This window comes from Microtus oregoni, unplaced genomic scaffold, assembly GCF_018167655.1.
Source record: "Microtus oregoni isolate MIOR12 unplaced genomic scaffold, Mior012 000036F_ref0000092, whole genome shotgun sequence".
In the NCBI taxonomy this organism is placed as follows: domain Eukaryota; kingdom Metazoa; phylum Chordata; class Mammalia; order Rodentia; family Cricetidae; genus Microtus; species Microtus oregoni.
The window spans coordinates 14,675,756-14,689,643 of NW_024543095.1; positions in this window are offsets into that span (position 1 = coordinate 14,675,756).

The following is a 13,888-nucleotide window of genomic DNA, read 5'->3' on the forward strand; positions in this document are numbered from 1 at the left end:
TGTCTCACTGGGCGTGGCTTAAACATATGAGACCTCAAAGCCCTCCTCTACGGTGACACACTTCTCCAACAAGGCCACACCTTCTAATAGCCATTTTCTTTCAAAACATCACATTGCAGAAGCCAGAGAGAGCATAAGATGGCCTCCATCTCGGGTTACAGTTGGTTGTGAGCGGCAGGACAAGCATGCTGAGAACCAAACTCAGAGCCTCTAGAAGAGCAGCAAATGCTCTTAACCATTGAGCCATGCATGTCTCCAGCTCCTTAACAATGCATTCCTAAGACACAGAATCTGATTTGAAATATTTATACACTTTTAAAACTATCTCTACAGGGCTGGAGAGATTGCTTGGTGGTTAAGAGCACTGGCTACTCTTCCAGAGGATTCAGGCTCGATTCCCAGCTAATGTAGAAGCTAACAAATGTCTGTAACTCTAGTTCTGGGGTGGTCCGATACTCTCTTCAGGCTTCTGTGCAGAAACTTGGTGCACAGATGTATGTATGCAACCAAAACACGCACATAAAATACAATACTAAAAAGAAAAAATCACTACAACCAGGAATTTGATGCATTTTTCATGCTCTGTATTTTTCTTCTTGAAGGTTCCTTCAGGAGATGGCTGATCTTTAGTTCACATTTTTGAATAATTTTATATAAGCAGAGTCATGCGATACACACTCTTTTGTCAGACTTCTCTCTCTTAACGTGGCTATTCTGAAAAGCACCCATGTGGAAGAACTTGTTAATACTTAATGCCTTTTGCACTCTGAGTGACGTTCCCATATATACATAAAAGACCAATTATTCCCTCCCCTGCCGTTGGATGTCTGACCTGTTTCCAGTTTTAGGGTCATGCAGATAAGGCTGCCATGAGTGTTTGTGAATAAGACTTGTGCAAACACATACTTCTTACTTCCCTGAGTAAACACCTAGGAATAGAAGGGCCGGGTCACACGGTGTGTGTAGATTTAACTTTTAAAGAATGTGCCAAATGTTCTCAGAGTGGCCAGAGGTTGTAATTCTCGTTCACTGTGTTCCTGTGCAGTTCCTCCAGGTCTTCATTGGTACTTGGGATGGTAAGTTTTTAATTTAGCTGCTACGTAACAGCGATATCTCAAAGCTTTTGTCCAGTCTTCATTAGTTTTCTTCTTAGCAAATTTTAGTGTTTAATATATTCTGTATAGAATTCTGTTACCATGGACATGATTTGAAAACACCTTCTTCCAGTGTGTGGTTCTTTTCATTCTTTGAACTATGTTTGTTAAGAACAAAACATTTTAATTTTCCTAAAGCCCAGTCCATCAGTTCATTCTTTTACGCACTGTGCTCTTGGTGGCGTATTTAATTTTTGCCAACCCCACGTCAACAGAAATTTTCTTTTGGATATTTCATAGTTTTTGTATTTGCTCTTAGGTCACGAGTCCATGCTGTGTCCTCCTGACATTTGGTCCATGGACAGTTCCTTTTTTGCTTATGGGAATGTGGTTGTTCTAGTACTGTTTATTGAAAAAGACTTCTGGGGCTGGAGAGATGGCTCAGCAGTTAAGATTGCTTTTGCCAATGGCTCCCAGTTCAGTTCCCAGCACCAAATTAGAGAGCTCCCAGCAGCCTGTACTCCTACTTCAGGAGATTCGGTACCCCCTTTCTGGCTTCTACAGCACTGCACTCATGTGTACGAGCCCACACTCACACAGCCTACACAATTAAAAATAATAAAAATACAAGCAGTAGTGGTGCATGCTTTTAATACCGGCACTTGGAAGGCAGAAGCAGGTAGCTCTCGGAGTTTAAGACGAGCATGGTCTACAGAGTGAGTTCCAGGACAGCCAGGGCTACACAGAGAAACTTTGTCTCAAAATAAATAAGTAAACAGAGAGGTAGGTAGGAAGAAAGGAAGGAAGGAAGGAAGGAGGGAGGGAGGGAGGGAAGGAAGGAAAGAAAGTGGTCAACAAGATGGTTCAGTGGCTAAGAACACTTGCTGTTCTTGCAGAGGACCTAGGTTCAGTTCCCAGCATCCCCACATGGTGGCTCGCAACAGTTCCAGGGAATCCAGCATCCTCTTCAGGTCTCTGCTGACACCAGGTATGGTATGTACATGGTGCACAATATCGTGTGGGCAAAACACTTCTACACATAAAAAGAAATAAATAAATGTAAATTAAAATAAATTTTGAAGAGTGTGCTTTCTTTATTTAACTGCCTGTACCTGTTGCAAGCCAGTTGCCCTTAGGAATGTGTCTGCTGCTGGACCCTCAGCCTGCTCCACGGGTCTTTGTATCTGTTTTTATGCTAACACCACACTCTTTGTCATGATAGTTTCATAATACATCTTGAGATTTGTCTTTGTCTTCCAGCTTTATTCTCCTTTGAAAGTTTTCTGGCACTTTCCGGTTCCTTTGCACTCCCATGTAAATGTCAGAATCACTTTTCCATTACCCTTTTTAAGTTTTTAAATTTTGTAAATAGAAACATAAAGAAGCGACTTGAAATAGTCACAAAAATCCCTGAAATTATCTTGGGTATAAATTCCCAGACTTTTTATATCCTAAACGTATACCTTATTGGATGCACCAGTGCCTGTTTTGATAACATCTGGCTTACAGACATATAATTTACATACAGTAAAATTCACCATTTTCAAGTGCTCAGTTCAGTGAGTGTGGTCCACGCAGAGGTAACCACCATCACAATCAAGATATGGGTGCTTCTGTCACCCTGACAGGTTCCTTGGCAGCCGTTCCTCTCTTCCTACACATGTCTCCATGGTCAACTGATTTCTGTACCCATAATTTCACATTTTCCCAAAATAACTCTAAATAGAACCATATGTCCTCTTTTGTGGCTGGCTTCTCCCCTCTGCCGTATTCCTTTTGAGAGTCACCAAGGTTTTATATGTGAGTAGTTGGGTCTTTATGATTGCTCCATAGCTACACCATTTGGATGTTAAATGAATTAATTCCACAGGTCTGTGGGCTAACAGCCAGATCCCCAGATGGCACCGTTGGGAAGTGGTGGAGCTCTTAGGAAGTAGCACTTAGTGGGGGTTCTGTAGGCTCTAGGGGTGTGCTCCTGAGGGACTGTGGGGCCCTTGGCCCTTCCTTTTGGCCAGGAGGAGAGCCGTTTGTTCCCCACACACTCTCCACTCTTGCCCTCCAGTGTGCCCACCAGTGACCCAGAGCAATGCATAGGTTTAATCTCAGACATTTTCTCTCCATAAGTTAACTATGTCTGTTACTTCATTACAATGTGTGGGCCGGCCAGCAGTTTGCCTGTGCACTCAGTAGGAAATAGACAGTTGGCTTGTGTCTGGGGCCCTTCTGGGTCTTCACATATTACATTTGTGTGCACATGTATTTTATTTCTTTTTATAAATATTTAGAAGAAGAATTGCTACATCATGTGATAGGTGGATTTTGGGAAGAAACTACTCAATTCCCCCCCTAGGCAGCTGTACCCTTTGGTACTCCCACTGATGATCTATAACAGTCTCAGCCACGCCACATCCTTTTTAGCATCTGGCAAGATTGCTTTTTAAATTGTAGCCAGTATCGTTGGAACATAGTGTGTTGTCTTGTATTTTCTTTTGTGTTTCCCTAGTAACTAATGAGAGTGCTCATTTTTTATGTGTTTTGGGCCTTATCTATATACCTTCTCTGATGAGATATCCAAATTTTGTGCCCATTTTTCAGTTGCATATCTTTTCATGATTGAGTTGTGAGAGTCCTTTACTTAATATTCTGGGAGGCATTGCCTTGAATGCTTTACAAATAGCAGCTAAGCCAATCTTACTTAAACCCCTGTGATGTAGGCACGATGGTTTCCCTCATTTTGCAAGAAGGTTAAGTGCTAACCCAGGTCTCCTGTACTAGCAAGGGGAGGAGCAGGGCTGGTGGGATGGCTCAGCAAATAAAGGGGATTCCTGCCAAGCCTCATCGCCTGACTTTGACCCCTAGAACCCATGTGGTAAAAGAAAAAAAAACCCACTCCTGAAAATCGTCACTTGACATCCGATGTGTGTGCACCTGCACACAAAGAAACACAAAATAAGCAAATAAATGTCATTTTATAAATTCAAAAAAGAAAGTTATGCCCACAATTGTTGTAGGAGACTGCTCCTTCGTTTCCCAGCTGCCCAGACTCAAATAATCACACAAAGCCATATTAATTACAACACTGTTTGGCCAATTAACTCAGCTTCTTATTAAGTAACTCTTATATCTTAAATTAACCCATTTCTATTAATCTGTGTATCACCATAAGGCTGTGGTCCACCAGTAAGTTTCCGGAGTGTCTTTCTCCTTCAGCAGCAACATGGCATCTCCCTGACTCAGCCTACTCTCTCTCTCTAGATCTCTGTCCAGACTTCCTGTCTGGCTTTATTCTGCCCGGCCATAGGCCAAAGCAGCTTCTTTATTAACCAATGGTAAGAAAACATATTCACAGCATACAGAGGGGACTCAATCCCACATCACACGATGATCCCCAGACATCCTGGCTTGATTGCTGGCCCTGTTTTTCCATGTTAGCACAGTTTCTGTGTGTGTGTGTGTGTGTGTGTGTGTGTGTGTGTGTGTGTGTCTGTTTCCCACCTCAACCTTGCAGGGGTCCATGTATAAATTAATTGTCAGTGCGGCCATAACACTTGGCGGAAACAACTTAAAGGGAGAAAAGTCCATTTTGACTCATGGTGCCAGAGGTCTTTGGTCCATCACGATCGGGAAAGGATGGCGGCGGGAGCCCCATCTGCCATGGTGGAAGAGTATAGCTGCCATTCCATCCATGATGATGGGAGCGTGTAGTTGCTGCTCTGCATTTCACATTGTTGCTGATGAGGAAGCAGAGAGCATCGGCTGGAGCCAAAGCAGTCTAGTGTCTTAGCCCCTCCCCCAGTGACCTGTTACCGTCAGAAGGCTCCGTAGTGTTCAAAACATCAGGAGCTGGAGACCAAGTGCTCCCTTAGGAAGGGGACATTTCATATTGAAGCCCTAACCGTCCACAGCAAAGAGGACCAATGTGATGGAACAGGAGCCTTTAAATGTTGTTTCGAGGGATTTTCATGTGAAATTTTGAAGGAGTATGGTCGGCTGCACATACCCAGGGGACAGTCCCATCTCTGCTGTAGGAAATCAGCCAGTAGCCTTTAAGTTACCCGCCCACTTGGGCGTGGCCTCATATACTATAAATGCCGCGAGCGTTCCCTCTCTCTTCGGGCTGCTGGATTCACGGTTCCTGTTCCCGTTCAAGCAGAGAACTGTGTTGAGAGTCTACCCCTAAATAAATAACCCTTTATTATACTCAATTCTGAGCTAGTGTGGGATTTCTTTAGCGTCTGTCTTCACACCTCCAAGCCCAGGACACCAGCACTAGCTCTATTCAACTCGTTGTGAGTTACACACAAAAAAAATGGGCGTGAAAGTGAGAGCACAGGACATGGTGGGCTTGTGAGGCCAGGGGCAGTGGAAAGGGGTAGATATGAGATGGGTATATACACATATGAAATTGTCAAATAATAACTTTTAATTTTAAAATACATTAACAGTCATCAGAGGCAACTCCAACATGCCTGACACCTGCTAATGCTTCTGCTGCTGAGTCTCAAACTGTACCCCGAAAATAACCCTAGGAACCCATCAGTCTGGCACACATAGACAGGCTGGCTGAAGGTGAAAAAAAAATCGCCCACTAAACCGGTTTATAGGAAATGACTTGACCTGGACATGGTAGTACACACTGGCAAGCCCAGCTCTTGGGAGGCAGAGGCAAGGGATCACAAGTTCAAAGCCTGCATGATGAGACTCCCGTCACAAACACACATGAAAGGGGGACTTTTATTATCTCTTGAACAGATGGATCAGAAGTAGGAGGCAGTAGCTGGGTAGACCCACCTACTTAGGCACCACATATTATTATTAAAAGGAACACTTTTCTGTTTGTGACCAAACACATTACTTTTCTTTAAGCACAGTACAGCAGTTGGAAAGTCTGGTCCAGTGCGGCTTGAGTCAGGAGTCCAGTGACCATCACTAAGAGACCCCAGGGGACAGAAGAGCATCATCGCTCCATCCATTTAATCAGGATACTTTTATTTCATCCTCACTGTCCAATGGCACAGTTGGCCAGCCAACATCTGTTTTCCTAATGTCAAAGTCTATTTTTACAAAATAATTGGAAAATGTGAGTTTTTATGTTTTTAACAAACTAATTCAAAATTATTTTAAATCTTTATCGGAAAATTTCACAAGCCTTTTATCTTACCTGTGCATGTGTTTGGGGATTAAACCATTCATTTTCAGTTTTTAATTTAAAATTCTTCTCCCACTTGTATTTTATGTGCCTGGGTATCTTGCCTGCATGTGTGTCTGTGCACTGTATGTGTGCAGTGCTCCCAGAGGCCAGAAGAGGGCCTCGTAAGTGATCCTGGGAGTACAGAAGCTGCCATGCTTGCCTGGCATTGACGTGGATGCTGGGCATCCAAACTCTAGTCCTTGCACTTTACAGGAAGTACTAAGCCATGTCCCCAGATCCCTGTACAGAATTAGCAAGGGAGGTCGGCGACCAAAGTCGTCTGAATCCCTCACAGCAAGTCACCATGTGACCAATGCGGGTCTGAATCCTTCACGCTTTCAAGTTGCTCTTACACTTGCTTATGTTTTGTTTTGAGTTTTTTGTTTGTTTGTTTGTTTGTTGTTTTGGGGGGAGGGTCAAAAAGGGTTTCTCTGTGTAAGAGCCCTGGCTTGTAACATGAGGGCCTGCTTATTGGGGTTTATGTCCTGCTCAGTTCCCACAGCCAGTAAGCCCCCAAAGAAAATCACACAGAGGTCTCCATAGATTATACACTGATTGGCCCATTAGCTCAGGCTTCTTATTAGCTCTTGTAGCTTATATTAACCCATTATTCTTATCTATGTTAGCCACATGGCTCAGTACCTTTTTCAGTTAGGCAGGTCACATCCTGCTTCTTCAGTGGTCTGGGCAGTACTTGGGAAGAGCTTCCTTTTTCCCAGAATACTCCCATTCTCATCGCCCCGCCTCTACTTCCTGTCTGGTTGACCCACCTATACTTCCTGCCTGGCCAATCAGCGTTTATTTAAAACATGATTGACAGAATACAGACAATTATCCCCTACCACTGGCTTCCTGGAACTCACACTGTAGACCAGACTGACCTCAAACTCGCAGAGATCTGCCTGCCTCTGCCTCCCAGGTGCTGGGATTAAAGGCATTGTGCCACCACTACCTGGCACACTCACTTATGTTTAATGAAAATTAGTTACTCCCTCATCTACTGTTCAAACATCAGTGACTTGACCACACAGACTATTCTGTCTGAAACGTCCACTGAAGTCACACACTACTACTGATTTCTTGTCATAGAAGAGATTCAGGAATCTAGAACCTATTTATTTTCTGTTCACAAGAAACGCACCCACCATCAGTAGTAAGTAGAAGGTCTGTTGCCTCAAAGAGCTTCCCATTAGGCCTCTCTCACTTTAGAAATAGCCCCTTTACGGCATCCTTTTGCGAAAACCCGATCACACTGGCACACAATCTGGAGTGCTCACCCAGCAGTGGATGAGGCCAGTGTCCCCTGACCGTGAGTCACAGTAGGAGGTGCCAGACACCCTCACATCAAAGAGCTAGCCCTCCATCCCAGATCTCCCAGAGAACCTTCTAGAACTGAGGACAGTCTGATACTGGTGCTGAAGAAGAAAGGAGTCTCAATCTATCTAAATACTAAGAAAGTTTTTCCTATGTTCTGGACTTCAAGAGAGTGACAAAATTGTCATGCTTCAGGCAAAGGTCCTGTTAGATGCTTCCTGCTGGAGATGAAGACGGAGGATCCCACTCCAGATGATTGACGGGTTCCAGCAGGAGGCAGAGACCAGAGGCCAGAAGAAGCTGATTATGGGAGCAGCCAAAGCAGACTCTCAGGACCATCTGGGCAGTGGCCACTATATGGGGGGTGGGGGGAAACACTCCTCGACCCCACCCACCTTCCCTCTAACAGGTTGATGTGGCTCACCAGCAGTATGTGCACACATGCTTGCATGCATGCCCACTTGCTCACTCACACAATCTGAATTTCCTCTGTAAGACCTACGGTCCCAATTCCTAAAACTTTCCTTCCAAGGAGGCTTGATGGTCAGCTCTGTGCGTCCTGGACCACATGATGGGGAGGCACCTGTTTGAGTACATGTGCTCACATGTCCTGTCCTCAGAGACACATCCCTGCCTAAGCTTGGTCATGTGTGCTCACACGTGCTCAGAGACACATCCCTGCCCACACTTGGTCATAGGTGTAAACACGTGCTCAGAGACACATCCCTGTCTATGCTTGGTCATGTGTGCTCACACGTGCTCAGAGACACATCCCTGTCTATGCTTGATCATAGGTGCTCACATGTGCTCAGAGACACATCCCTGTCTATGCTTGGTCATAGGTGTTCACACGTGCTCAGAGACACATCCCTGTCTATGCTTGATCATAGGTGCTCACATGTGCTCAGAGACACATACATACCTGCCTGTACTTGGTCATAGGTGCTCACATGTGCTCAGAGACATACCTGCTTATGCTTAGTCATATGTGCTCACACATCCTCAGAGACACATCCCTGCCTGCGCTTGGTCATAGGTGCTCACATGTCCTGTCCTCAAAGACACACAGCTGCCTGCACTTGGTCATATGTGCTCACACATGCTCAGGGACACATACCTGCCCACGCTTGGTCAGGCTCACTCTTGACTACACACCCCAGTCACAATCAGCAACCCCCAGAGACAGTTGTTCCTCCAGCACAGGAAGGCAGCCCATAGGTCTCCCTCAGGGGATGTAAAAGAGCCGGGGTCCCCTAGGCTGAATGCCTTTCCAAGGCTGATGTCTGCCACCGTCAGAGCTGCACACACAGCTGCTGCCAGGACACAGGCTTGCATTGTGCCTTCAGGTCCGGGGGACAATGAACGCCTGTTTCCTCCCGGGAGCACAACACCATCCTTCTCCCCATCACACTGCCTGGTAGCCTGAGCCCAGGAGCCCAGTGCCCTGTTTCAGAGAATTAGGGAGAGTCCCCCAGTGCTGTGCTCTGCACAGGAAGTCCTAGGGGAGCCCTGCTCTCACAGGGACCTCCAGGGAAACTGGTGGTTTCATCTGTTCTTTGGATAATGGCAGAAAACCAAGATTTGAATGTGTCTGGTCCCTTGGAGATCAAGTCAAGCTGAGGCCCAGAGCAGAAATCCTGCTGGAGGGTTTACTTGGATACACAGAAAGGTCTCTGCTGGCTACCATGCCTCTGAGCTGCCCCTGCCTCATGTGACACAGGCCCCATACTATGCCTGGGAAGATGGTCTCATAGACTCATTCATCAAGACACAGCACCACTCTGTGGGTGTGCATGTGGGGACTATGCCTGAAGATCGTTTGATCCCATCCGTTCCCCATAAACCAAGTCATCATTGTGACGATGTCCTCCACTTTTACTTTGATGTATTTTTATTTTTATTTATTTATTTTTTTGCCATTCAATACCACCTTGGGCTTGGGATTTATTAACTCAGTTGGTAGAGTCATTGCCTAGCAGACATGAAAACCTGAGTTCCGTCCCCCACAGTCTATGAAACCAGGCATGACGGTGCATACCTATAATCCCAGCACTAGGGATGTGGAGGTAGAAGGCTCAGAAGTTCAAGGCCATCCCTAGACTATACAACCTAGGCTACACAAGATTCTGTCTCAAAACAAAACGGAAACAAACCCACAGCAATCCCTCCCCCACAACTCACACCCCTGCAGTAGGTTAGAGGCCACCTATGCCTTCAGGCTCTTGGTCACTATTGATAAAGTGTTCTGGGCGCCTGGGGACCAGACTTCTCTAATCTTCCTCTCTGGAGCACCTTTACATAAATCTATGTTCCAGGCAAACCCCTTTTTCTTACTTCTTCCATACATACTGCTTTTCTATCTTCTGTGTTTTTTCAATAATTCACATGCAAAGTAATGCCATTAGCATTTACTGAGATAAGGGCACCAGAAAAAAAAATAACACCAGCTTTTTTTTAGATGTATTATCATTGTTGCATTGCTGTTACTCAGTTTGTCTGAACTTTGAAAATTCATTTTATGTGTATGGGCATTTGGTCTGCACATATGTCTGTGCACTGTTTGTGTGCCTGGTGCTTGCAGAGGTCAGAAGAGGGCGCTGACTCCCACAGTACTGGCGTTACAAACCATCGTGAGCCACGGTGTGAGTGATGGGACTGAACCTGCTCTCGACCACGCAGCCACCTTTCCAGTCCCTTGTCTGAATTTAACTGACAATCCCGTGTTTTTGTTTGCTAAATTTGGCAACTTTAATTTAGCACCTGCTTTCCGCTATGCTCCAGATACAGGGGATGACAGGGCCTGTTCTTGGGGTGCTCCCAGTAACAAAGTGCACCCTACCTCAAGAAAGGATGGGGCTCGTTAGAGGGGAATTTCTGGATGCCATGGCATTTAGAGAAGGGGACACCAACCAGGCCTTGGGGCATCAGAAGCGGCTTCTGTGCCGAAGTTAACTTACTTAAATTAAGTAATGTAAAGCGACGTGGGGACAGTTTGTCTCAAACAAATTGATGGAGGAGGGTCATCTTTCTATCTGTTGTTTCATTGGTTAAGTAATAAAGAAACTGCTTGGCCTCTGATAGGGCAGAATTTAGATAGGCAGAGTAAACAGAACAGAATGCTGGGAGAAAGAAGCAGATTCTAAGAGCCGCCATGATTCTCCCACTCCAGACAGACGCAGGTTAAGATTTTCCCTGGTAAGCCACTTCGTGGGCTACTCAGAATATTAGAAATGGGTTAGATCAATATGTAAGACCTAGTCAAAAAGAGGCTGGAACTAATGGGCCAAGCAGTGTTTAAAAGAATACAGTTTCCGTATAATTATTTCGGGTATAAAGCTAGCAGTGCGGGCAGCCGGGTGCCAGGAACGCACTCCAATTACAACAACAAATAACCAGGACAAACCCCACTCTACCCCCCGCCCCCAGCACTGGGATGGAGGAGATACGACGCTATCATGGGCCTGGCTGCAGGAAGATGTCTGCAGGGTGGGGTCTGTGGTACAGGACCACAGACCTTGGAGGAGCTGCCTAGGGAGAGATCAGACAAATAAAGAAAGGAGGCAGCGACTGCGGGTGGCCTCAAAGCCCCTCTATGAAAGGCTGACACACAGAAGGACCCTCCGTGTCAGGTCGAGGGTTAGTCGTCAGTAGAGGCAGATGTCACCCTCTGTGCTGAGACCGCCTTGCATTCCTTTCCCATTAGATGACTCCCAGGTGGGACCTAGCATGGTGCATTACGGCTTCAGGGCTTTGAGGCTTCAACGTGAGGAAAGACACAGGCCTGTGTGTGCCACACGTGAGGAATCCCCGTGAGAGAACACGTTCGTGTGCCCTTGGGGCTGTGTGAAGCAACTGGGTGCTTGAAGGCATCACCTTTGTTCTTGCCCCGCTTGGTTTCAATTTGTAATACCAGGGCAGCAAAGAGGGCAACAGACTTGGGCGTCACCGTTCAAAACCCAGCTCTGTCACTCATTAGCTGAAGAACCTCCACTAAGTCCCTCAGCCTCTCTGAGCTTCAGCTTCTCTCTGTGTAAAATGAAGACCGTTCGCTACCCTCACCCTAAATAAGCAAGCCAGTACGTCAATGGCACTAGTGCCGTTTGCAGAGTCCTGATTGGGGTAAAACAAGACGATGTACCTATGAACTAATAGGTACCGGCCTCGGAAGGGCTTGTTTTTCTCTCCTCCAAATACCACACCTGTTATTCATTCATTTAGTATAACAATAGCAGGAGCCTTTATGGGATGTGAACTGGCCAGTTAAGGTTTTCTAACCTGCTCCTGATTAAGAGAGGGAGGTAGAACTCTTTCTCTGCCCTCACGTGTTTTCCCATAATCTCATTATTTCTTCTAAACTTAGAGGCATGCAGATTTGCTCGCCACTGCTGGATAAAATAAAAAGAAACACACACACTTGGGCATAGCCAGGTATAGACTTCATTAAGTTTCTACCGTTGTTAGTAACAGTTGAAGATAGCTTGCCTGGTTCTGACTTAAGAAGGTCTCCATAGGGACCTGAAGTGGCTCAGGTGTTAGACCCATGAACGGGCCATGCGGAGGACTCTAATTCAGTTACCAACACCCACATCCATTAGCTCAGAACTGATCTCCGTGGAGTTGGAGCACAGCTCCACAAAGACCCAGTGCCTCTGACCTCCAGGGCTATCTGCACATACCCATGACTTAAAAATAATAAAAACGAACCTAAACAAGAAGCAACGCTGAGCATTCCCAGGAACTGTTTGCGGGTTTGCGGGGTGCCTGGGTAGTCACCAGCCTCCACAGCTCTTGCTGGACCCAGGAGTCTGCTCAGTTGGTCTCTAGAAGGACCTTTAGTCCTTGCACGCCACTTCCTCCTGCCTCTGCCTGGAACACCTGGAAGGCAACTGAATTCTGGGTCCCTTCAAAACTCGTCTGTTGAAGCCTCAATCCCCAGAGCGGCTGCGTGGAGATGGGCCTGGCGTACCTAGAAAGAGAAGGGCCGTGTGAACACACTGTGAGAAGGCCGCTGGCTGCAAGCCAGGAGGAGGGCCCTTGCTGCACATACTGAAATCAGCTGGCCCCGTGATCGTGGGCTGCCCAAGCTTCCAGGACTGTGAGAAATAGCTGTCCGCTGCTGAAGCCACCTGGAGTGTGGGATTTTGTGACAGAACCTGAGCTTACTAAGACCTCTCTTTCTCCAGTCCCTTGTCTGCCAAGAGCATCCTCGGCAGTTCCCGCCCACATGACTCCCACGGACAAGGCTTGCGTTCACTCCTTGGCTACCTTCTAATCAGTGTTTCTTTCCAGACCAGCCCCTTCCCTCTTAGCGAGCATGTGCTCATCGCTGAGTGGACTTCTTACTCCCTTACTAGGGAGCATCAGAGTCAACAATGGACATTTTCGAGGAATGTCTCTCACCCCTAACATGATCGTCCCAGCTTTTTGTAAAGAACACAAGTGTCATTAAATGGCAGAGGCAGTTGCCATCTGGGATGGTGACTAGCTTGCTCTGCATGTTTGGTCCTTATGGAGGGTGTGGGTGTCAAAATGACACCTTCCCGTTGTAGGCTGGTCTCCCTCAAATTTCATTTCCTTATACTCTTTCTTCTCCCTAGAACTGCCCTTTGCTCCGCACCCAGAAACGCACCCTAGCCTTCACCGCAGCTTGGGGCCAGTCCATTCTCCTCACCCCTCAGGGCCACTAGCCTGCTCCACCATCACCAATAGTGACTCACTCGGGGAATGCTAGGGGTCACTGTGTCCAGTGCCTGCCTGCCTGGTCTCTCCCCACGAGCAGTCTCAACCCCCATTTTTACTGACTCTGGCTCTCGTAGACAAACTTGTCACATAGATTCAGTAGGTAGGGAAGGGAGCTGAGAGTCACATCATCCCCATCGGTCCCCACCCCTGGGCCAGACTTGAGTGCCCTACATGACTGTCTACTTTACAGCTCTCTTTCCCCCTGTCCGACCCACCGTGTGTCCTGCTAGATACAGAGATTCAGAGCGCTCCATGCTCACGTACTTTCCCCTAGAAGGCCAGCAACGTGGAGCTCCGCCCACCTCCACACATACTTCAGCCTGCACATGGTGTGTTCATGGCAACATCTAGATGAGGAAGTGAACCTTTTTTTTAAAAAAGAAACCTAAGCTGTAGTTAAGCTGGCAAAAAGAATGTCCATGGCTGTATTCTTACCTAAACATGACATAATACAGGATGCCATGGGCCTCTTCCCCCTATGATAGGATGCTGCTGGCTGTCCTAACCCTGCCTCTAGACGATCCTAGCTGAGCCACTGAGTACCCTG